Source organism: Mercenaria mercenaria, unplaced genomic scaffold (genome assembly GCF_021730395.1).
Source record: "Mercenaria mercenaria strain notata unplaced genomic scaffold, MADL_Memer_1 contig_3509, whole genome shotgun sequence".
Lineage (NCBI taxonomy): Eukaryota > Metazoa > Mollusca > Bivalvia > Venerida > Veneridae > Mercenaria > Mercenaria mercenaria.
Window position 1 is genome coordinate 1 of NW_026461654.1, and position 9339 is coordinate 9339.

Genomic DNA, 9339 nt, shown 5'->3' on the forward strand with positions numbered 1-9339 from the left:
TTCTTTATTTACTTTTCCAATCCGTGCTTTTGTTATAAGTTGTTTTATTTTATGATGATGTGCTTTTAAAATAAATTTCTTGTCGTCAAGTTTTAGTCTGTTAGTAAATATGGTAATTACTGATGGAACAGCGCCAGCAACTGCTACAAATATAGGAATAGCTGGAACAAGTGCTAATGCAGCTGAACAACCAAAGACACCTGCTGTAATATATAATCCGGTACTTACTCTCCCACAAAATTTATAACTTTTTCTGTAAGCAGCAGCTAGTTTAGTTAAGTGAATAATTAATTGATCTATTGTTTCTATTCCATTATTATTAGAAATTAGATTTTTATTGCTCATTTATATAATTAAACTTTTTATTTCTAAATTAAATTTGTTCAAGATCGCTAAATGGTACCCAACTATTAAATTTTTCGCTATAACCCTTCCATTTTACTAAAGCTTGTTTTTTCTTATAGTCTCGTCTAATAACTTTTTCTATTCTAAAAACCTTTGTGTAGTAGGTAAAAGTTCTTGTTCATAAATGAACCTTGAACTATTTCATTATTTAAATCTTTAATAGTGTATGTTCTGGGATTTGTATTATTAATTTTAAAAATTTATAAATATTTCCTCTGTCCAGTTTGGTGTATATCCTTTTTCAAAATGTCTTTTAAGTTTGCTTAAACGAACTCGATCACCAATTTTAATTTTGTTTTATTCTTTGGTATTTTTAAAATCACCATATAAATTAAAGTAAACAGTACCTTTATTTAAGTTTTTACTGGCTTCGGTTGGTGTCATTTTTATACTAGAATGTTTTGTTTTGTTATATTTATCAACCATATCCTGCAAATTATCTAAATAAGTATAAGTATTATTTGCTGTAACATATTTCCACATTATTCTTTTTAAACTTCTATTAAATCTTTCTATTACTACAGCCTTTCCTTCATTAAATGTATGATACATATTAATTTTATTTTTATTCAAAAATGATTCAAATTTTTTATTATAAAAATTCTTTTCCTTCATCTACCCATAAATTTTGGAATCCTTGCAGTCTTCGGGGACTTTCGTCCCTGAATTCTATCTTCAGAAATTATTTTTTCAAATGCTTCAGTAACAGATTCTCCAGTTTTATTCTTTAATGGAATAACCCAAGCATATTTACTAAATATATCAATAACGGTTAACAAGTATTTTACTCCTTTATTATATTTTGAAAAAGCTTGCATGTCAACTAAATCAGCTGACCAAGTATCATCAATATCATTAACTATCACTCTTCGTTTCCTAAATTTTCTTTTAATTGGTTTGTGTAATTCTTCTGCTAATTCATCGCTCCAGCGGTAGCTCAGAGTTACCGGCTCTGCAGTGATTCCGGGGGTATACTCTACCCCCTTTTCCCGTTTTTTGACTTTTGTTTTTGTCTGGGCGTTAAGCCCATAGGGAACTGTTGTTCCTGTCCAAGACCAAGTGTGTATTTCGTTTTGATAGCTGGTTTTACAACTAAATGTTTTGCAATCTTTTCTCCAATGTTTTTGATTAGTTTTATTTAAATTGGAAAGCATTTGCTTATCACATGTACCCTTTTTTACACCACTGTCATAGCAAAATCATGGTCCATACATACTGCATCCAGTTCATTGACAGGGGGTCCATTATCTAGGGGATTTCCTGGCCCACAATAATTATATCCTGGAAGTGTTAAACCTTTCTTAGGTAACAAAAGGGAACAATTGCTTTATGGATATCTAATTTACCTCCAGTTTTGTTTTTAACGAATTTTGATTTCGTTTTTCCGCAAGATTTACATTTTGCTTTTATCAATTAGCCTCCCGTTTTTTGTTGTAACAAGTGAGGATTTACATTATCTGTAATTTTCTTTCTTTCAAACAATATATTTATTTTTGTAAACTCATCTATATCATATGAATTTAAATTTAACTTTAAAACTTTTTAGTTGGTTTTTAATTGGGTTTAACTGGGTTTAAACCTGTGGATTTTAAAGTATTTTAAATTGTCCGGCATTGGTCGGTTTTTTAGAAGTGGTCAAAAGGTTAAGTGGGGTTAAAGTGCCAAAACAAACAATTACTATACTACTGAAATGCAAATGCAGAATAATTTAGATGCAGGCATTACGCTTGATCAATTATCTATATATTTGTTATTATTTGCCGATGACGCTGTGTTATTCTCAGAAACGAAAGAAGGTTTACAAAAATCTTTAAATGAGTTAGAATTATATTGTAAAAAATGGAACCTTACTGTAAATGTAGATAAAACGAAAATTGTTGTTTTTAAGAAAGGAGGTAGAATAAATCAAAATTACAGATGGACATACGACGGGAAAGAAATTGAAATTGTTAACAGTTTTAACTATCTAGGTGTTGTATTTTCTAGCGGTGGCTCTTTTATTAAGGCACTCAAATGTTAGCTGGTAAGGGATTAAAAGCAATGCACTCACTGTTTAGTGTTACAAAAGGATCTTATGTATCTGTGGATATCATGTTTAATTTATTTGATGCTTATGTTTTATCTATTTTAAATTACAACTGTAAGGTATGGGGCTTCTCTAAAGCTGAAAATATAGAAAGAATCCATAGAAAATTCTGTAAATGGCTTTTAAATGTAAAGACGTCTACAAATTCTCTCTCGTTATATGCAGAATTAGGAAGATTTCCATTATATATTAATAGGTACGTTAGAATTGTAATATTTTGGTTTTAAGCTTTTCTCAAGTAAAGACTGTAATTGTATTTTATCTACTGTCGTAAGATCTCAAATAGAACAATTAATCAGCATCAAAATGTAAAAAACTGGCAGCTAATGTACGTAACTTGTTGCAAAATGCTGGTTTTAATGATGTTTGGTTATACCCAGAATCTGTTAATATTAATTCTTTTGTTCCACTTCTTACTACCCGTCTTCGGGATATATATATTTCAGAATGGCATACTAACGTTTCTTCTTGTTCCTCGTTATTTTTATATAAACAATTAAAGCTTGATTTTCAACGTGCTTGTTATTTGAGAATTATACAAAATCCTAAAATGAGAAATGTGCTGGCGAAAATAAGGTTAAATTCACATAATTTATTTATCGAAACAGGACGCCATAGAAATATAGAAAGAAATCAAAGGAAATGCTGCTTGTGTACTTTAAACGACATCGAAGATGAATATCATTTTATTTTAATTTGTCCATTATATAGCGATTTAAGAAAGACATATATACAAAGATATTTCTATACAGCTCCCAGTATGTACAAGTTTATTGTTTTACTCAACTCGGAGTTTTATGATTCAATATTGTTGGTACGAAATCTGCCCAATGCTAATGTTAAAGCCTGAAATTTTCATAGTTTCGCACTTCGCCGTTGTGATTTCGCGCTTCGTCTTTCACGCTTCTCTGTCATGGGAAGGCGATACCCGAAGCGCGAGATCAAAATGACAAAGTACGAAATGGAGTTTTTTTTGTTTGTTTTTTTTTCTCGAAATTTTCCGCTTCACCACCGTGATGTTTAGCTTCACCATCGTGATTTCGCACTTCAGCTTCACAATACGCAAAGTGTTCACAGAGCGAAAATCACGATGGCTTCACCATCGCTATCTCGCGCTTTACAGCTCGCGAGAGAAAGAGATGCATGAAGCGCTAAGCGCAAGATCACGATGACAAACTGCAAAATAATTTAAAAGGAGTAAGAAACATTTTGCAGAATACTGTTGAAGAAAAGATAATAATACATTTTAACGAAGTTGACATAATGCAGACGTTGATGACATTCGCCGAAATATTTTCCCTATGCAAGGCATCAGTTTCTTATTTGGTACATTTGTAACAATATCATGAAACTTAGCATGTCTTTGTTGACTAGTATTCAGTTTGGATTTATGGCAAAATTCCTTTTAACAACTCTTGAATATATACTTATACACACATCTCTTGTTATCCAATCATAATGATGTTTTCGAAAGTGTGTTACCACCAACCATCTGTTTTGAATACTGCACACATATAACATGGATCAATGAACCACAAATTGCACGTGCAATATTACACGCATACCTAGTAAAATAATACATTTTATATAAAAGATTAAGAACGAATAAGGTTTTCGTGCAATGTTTAGCTTCAAATACACGCCAAAATGCACCATTTGCGGTTCTCAGATGAAAAAAATATCATGGGGAGGATACCGAGACCCATACGCATTACCTTTGCGTACTATGAAGAATGCCCTAGCTACGCGCCTGCATTCGTTGAATGATGTTTAGCACTGAGCAATAAACACGACGACGAATGTTTGTTACTGGTAACACTTCCCATAAAACATAAAAAGTAAAGTCATTAGATCTGTTATATGTTCTTAGACTTTCATACACAGAGCGGTGCACATTTCGACGCACAACTATTACTGTGCACTGTATCAACAATGAATTTTCCTTTGTCTCAATGACCATTTAATTCAGATAGGAAAATGATGGATCTGTCTTTATAATGCAAAAAATAATAGCAGAACTACTACTGTTATGATTTACAAACGAATCCTAGAGCTATAATGATATTCACCATTTTCTCAATTTTGACGCAAAACGGTGAACTTCAATAGAAAACTGGTATCAGTTGCATTCAACATTCAGCACTGGGTAATAAACAAACACATAACGAATGCCCGTGACTGGTAACAAAATCCAGAAAACATAAATAAGTAGCTCTAAGACTTTGATACACAGTGGCAGCGGTGTCCGTTTCGACGCACAACTATACATTACCAACAATGAATTTTCCTTTGTCTCAAAGTCCCATTACAATTTGAACATTAAATTCAGACAAAGAAATGTTCAATCTGTCTTTATAACGCAAAATGTAATACAAGAACTGCTTCTATTCTCATTTACAAGCAAATTCTAGAGGTGCACAGATAGTCAACATTGCGCACCTTTTTTTTACGCGAAACAACCTATTTCAGTAATTGCACACGTTCAAAGCTTTATCAGTTACATGGGACATCTTTTGTTTGGTATGTGCAAGGCGTAAACTATGTACTTGTAACTCTTGACTGTCGATAATACAGAATATTCTCCGAAACATGCATTTTTGCAGCCAAACTCTGTTGCATTATGATCTAAAAAGCGTTGTGCATATTTGTGATGCAAAACAGCTTATTTCAAAACAGCATAGGTTCAAACATTCTGTAAAATACACAAGTCTTCGTTGATAGAACGTATACAAGGCATTGAACACCATAATAACAGTATTTGGAGCAGTCTGCGAAACGTTCAGTATCATTTTACAGTGTACATATACAAACAGTGCGTCACAGTCAGAAATGCACTGAACAAAATGAAAGTAAAAAGTTCTCTCGGTTTTTGGAGCATTATGGAATTATTTAAAGGATTTGGAACTATCAAAATGAAAAGGTAAGTGTATTTTGTGGTAGCGAATACCAATAGTCTTAGTTTGATAAGTTTGTTGCGGAAATAAAGTGTTTATTTTGCCTTTTTTACGCAACGGCTTTTGTGCAGAATGATGCAATTTCTGTCAAACTTTGAGACCTCGTATCTGGCTAACGCATGAATGAAAGAAATATCTCTTTTAGGACAATACAGCCAGTTCCCTAGCATATTGATTGCATGCAAAATTTTTATTCTGGAACGTTTTAATTGATATTATTTGTTTAGTTTCAATTTTTCAGAGCACAGAACACAGAAATATCTTGAATTTCAACAAGCATAATGCCATTATAGCTTCATATTGTTGAATTGAATCACTGTCATAAATAAACTAAGACTTATTCATAGCTTGCATTTTATGATAAATGATCTTAGACCAGTTACTTTCATAATGCATTTCAGTTTAATAAAGATATTCATTTATATTACAGGCTGCCAAACAGACAAGATGCTAGAGTTCACAGTGCTGTGTGCCTTTTAATGAAAAACAGAGATAGACATTTTGCCATTGAAAATAATGGACTCTGATGTATTTCATATTAACATGTATTGTTTTATTATGTTGATATCTGCCCGTACAAGAGGCAATGCCCGTAAAACAGGCACTACTATTGCTTGATGAGTTTGCTTTTTCATTTATCAATAATAACAACAGTCATTATAGAAAAGTACTCCGAGATGAAGGTTTGGTGTGTTTGTCTGTATCATAAGTCTTATAGCCTCTCCTTGCTCCTGTCTGTCCGAATTTATACTATACCGACTTGTTTGCCGGGTACACTGTCCATACCCAATACTAAGAGATAAGAGAAATATGATACATCAAGTAAGGGTCGTTGGCAAATACAGCATGAGACGTTAGGAAAAGCACAGTCAAACTTGAAACTTTAAATCGAATCTTTTAAGATATTGTGTAAGGCAGATAGCCCTTCAAAATTTCAACACTTCGAAAAACAAAACTCTGATTTCTGACTGATCATTTTTTTCCTGAACGTCTCATTTTATTTTTGCCACCGAGCCCTTCACATTTCCAACTACATGTTTCTGCATCGAAATTGCAGTCAAACCTCTGATACTCTACTTACAATGCATCGTCTCAATGCGAATAAAGCGATAACTCTTACATACGTAAAAATGACAGAGTTACATCTTTTTTGAAATAAAATCTGTAAAAAGATCTGTGAAAACCATTTAAAAAATCCTAGAGATGCCTCTTGTCAACCTTTCAAGTAAGCTGTAATACAAAATCATTATTTATGACTCGTATCAAACTCGTATCAGAATGCCAAAACATGATCATAAGGCTATATGATAACGAACGCTACTCAGAGATTTGAAATGCTTTTCGATGCAATAGTATGATGATGGAATTTTATCCTACATCCAACCGTAATGCTACATGATGGTACAATTTTATCCTAGTCCTTACATGGTGTTGAGCATTTTTCCTCCCTTGTTTGGATTCCGATCGGCATGGGCAAAGTGTTAATGCTGGTTATCATGACCCGACTCTATATTTGGCGAGGCAGCGAAGCCGGTATGGGGAATTACTTTGCCCGACGCTGCGAGAATTCATGGACAGGGGTTAGATGATTTTGCTCCGCCAAAAGGAAGCACGACGTTCCCTCAAATGAGATGTGTGAATCATACTCTTTGGTTGCCTAGCTGTCCGGACGCCGCAGTTAGTGTATGGGGAAAAGCATCGAATGTCTATCCATAATACCGATCCCTAAGATTCTAGGTTTTTTCTGGCATTTTGTTCTGCATCACAGGATATTTAGCATTTTCTCACTGTTGTTAATTTCTCCAAATTTCGATCAGTAGGAAAACAAACAACATGATGTTGGAATTTTGTCCAGATGCATTTTTTCTCCTACACTACATGAGATTGCTATCAATGCAAAAGGTCAATATTGTCACTATGCTTTTCTCCTAATTCCACTCAGTAGGAAAGAAAAACATGATGCTAACATGATGTTGGAATTTTCTCCTAAATTAGTAATGCATAAATGATGTTGAACATTTTGTCCTAGTTTGGTCTTATAACATTAGTAACCGAATGTGACTTTGTACAATGTGGGAGAAACGTCTCCTTGAATGTCAAATCAATTGTATCCTTGTATGCCCATTGCATTTGCATTACAGGACAAATTTGCCAAAACGGTCAAGGTTGAAAGTTTTTCATTATTAGTAGAGACATTCAAGGTTTTGTAGTATTACTAGCAAAGCTGATGCATGATAGCGTCAGATATGTTTTTGTCCAGTGCAGGAGAAACTTCTCCTATTACAACGTGATGATACATTAGGAATGTCAAAGCATGGCATTCTTGTATGTACGGAACAAATTTGCTAAAACAACCCACCTTGAGAGTTTTTCATTATATGTATGATTTCAGCGTCAGTGACACTGCGATTCTGTCTAATGTGGGAGAAACAGATCTCCTAAGGTGGTCCATACTCATTGATTTTAAGTATTAAAGGAAAAGTTGGAATTGGGCATTTCAAGTATCGTGGACATACTTTGGGACCTAGGACTATGTTTGTGTCTGCCAGATCAAACCATCCCATGTTCTCACACACCAAGCCGAGAGCAGTGCAAAAACACGTCCGCTCTCGACGACTGCACAACTGGTCATGTGACCACTTGCAACTTGAGGAAAAAATACTCGACGCTGATTGGTCAGTTACTTTCAGTGTAGACTCGTACTCTGAGACGAAACCACCCTGAAAGCTATCAGCCAATCAAATCGTTTGTAACGCCACAGTTTGTTATTTTTTGGCATGCATGCCTTTAAAAGCGGCTGCATAAGCTCAGTTGTTCAGTTAGGCGGCTTTCGCCATGTGAATTACAAGGTGTTTCCGCGTCAGTGTGTTTCAGAATTTTCTAGTGTTAAAATATTCAAGTATGGATTTAAAGTTTTATTCGTGGTATGTACAAAACAGAAGAAGAATGCCTGGGATGAGTACTTTGGCAAGGTCGCGTTGCTCTCGAAATGCTCATGTTAGGACTTGATAGGATAAAAAGACTGGCAACGCACATTGGCATAGCGATGCCAAGTCTTGGTTCGGCTAGAACTTGATCCGGGGTTTCGATCAATTGAGAATGTCCGGTGTTCGTCGTAACCACTTAGGGCGAGGAATGTCTCGCTATACCGACAAAGGAAAGACGGTTGAGGTCCTGTCCCCGCAATAGTGGTGAATATCTTTCCAGCCTAAGACAGCCGGAGTTCTCCGTTGATTGAAATGACACTCGAGATGATATACTTACTCACGAGGTCGTCTGAGTGTCTACTGTTTGAGTCTCGCATCAGCTTGATGCTGTGTTCCGATATTGACGGTAGGCATGGTCACCTGTTGATCGTTCAGTGCTTTTGCAGATCGCCAGAAAATGCGATAGCCAATTAACGAACCACATTTTTTCTTCATCTTTTTTGCATGTTAGGAGCAATGACAAGTTGTTTGAAACGAGAGCGACGGGACGTTTGCAACCTTAGTAAAAGAATAGATACTTAGATATGCTAGTTATGTCTTAGATGCTAGTTGTTAAGACAAGTTGTGCACAACTTATTGTAGCTATACATAAAACGATGCAACCTTTTCTTTCCTCTAACTCTTTTCAAAAACAAAAATCAAAATTACTAATGCTAACGGACCGAACGGCAACCGACAGTTCACATTCAAATTGACTTTCATAGATAGGCTTGGGTAAACTGTCAATGCTGGCTTTGGCCCGACTCTGCACTTGGTAGGCAATGAAGCCAGTGCGGGGAATTAGTTTGCCCGTCATTGCAATGATTGTCTGCAAGATATAAACATGCCAGTGCCACGTTCATTGGAAGGGCGTCGCTTCTCTATTGAGACGTCCGAAAATACCTTTGAATAGCCTTGTCGTCCGAGC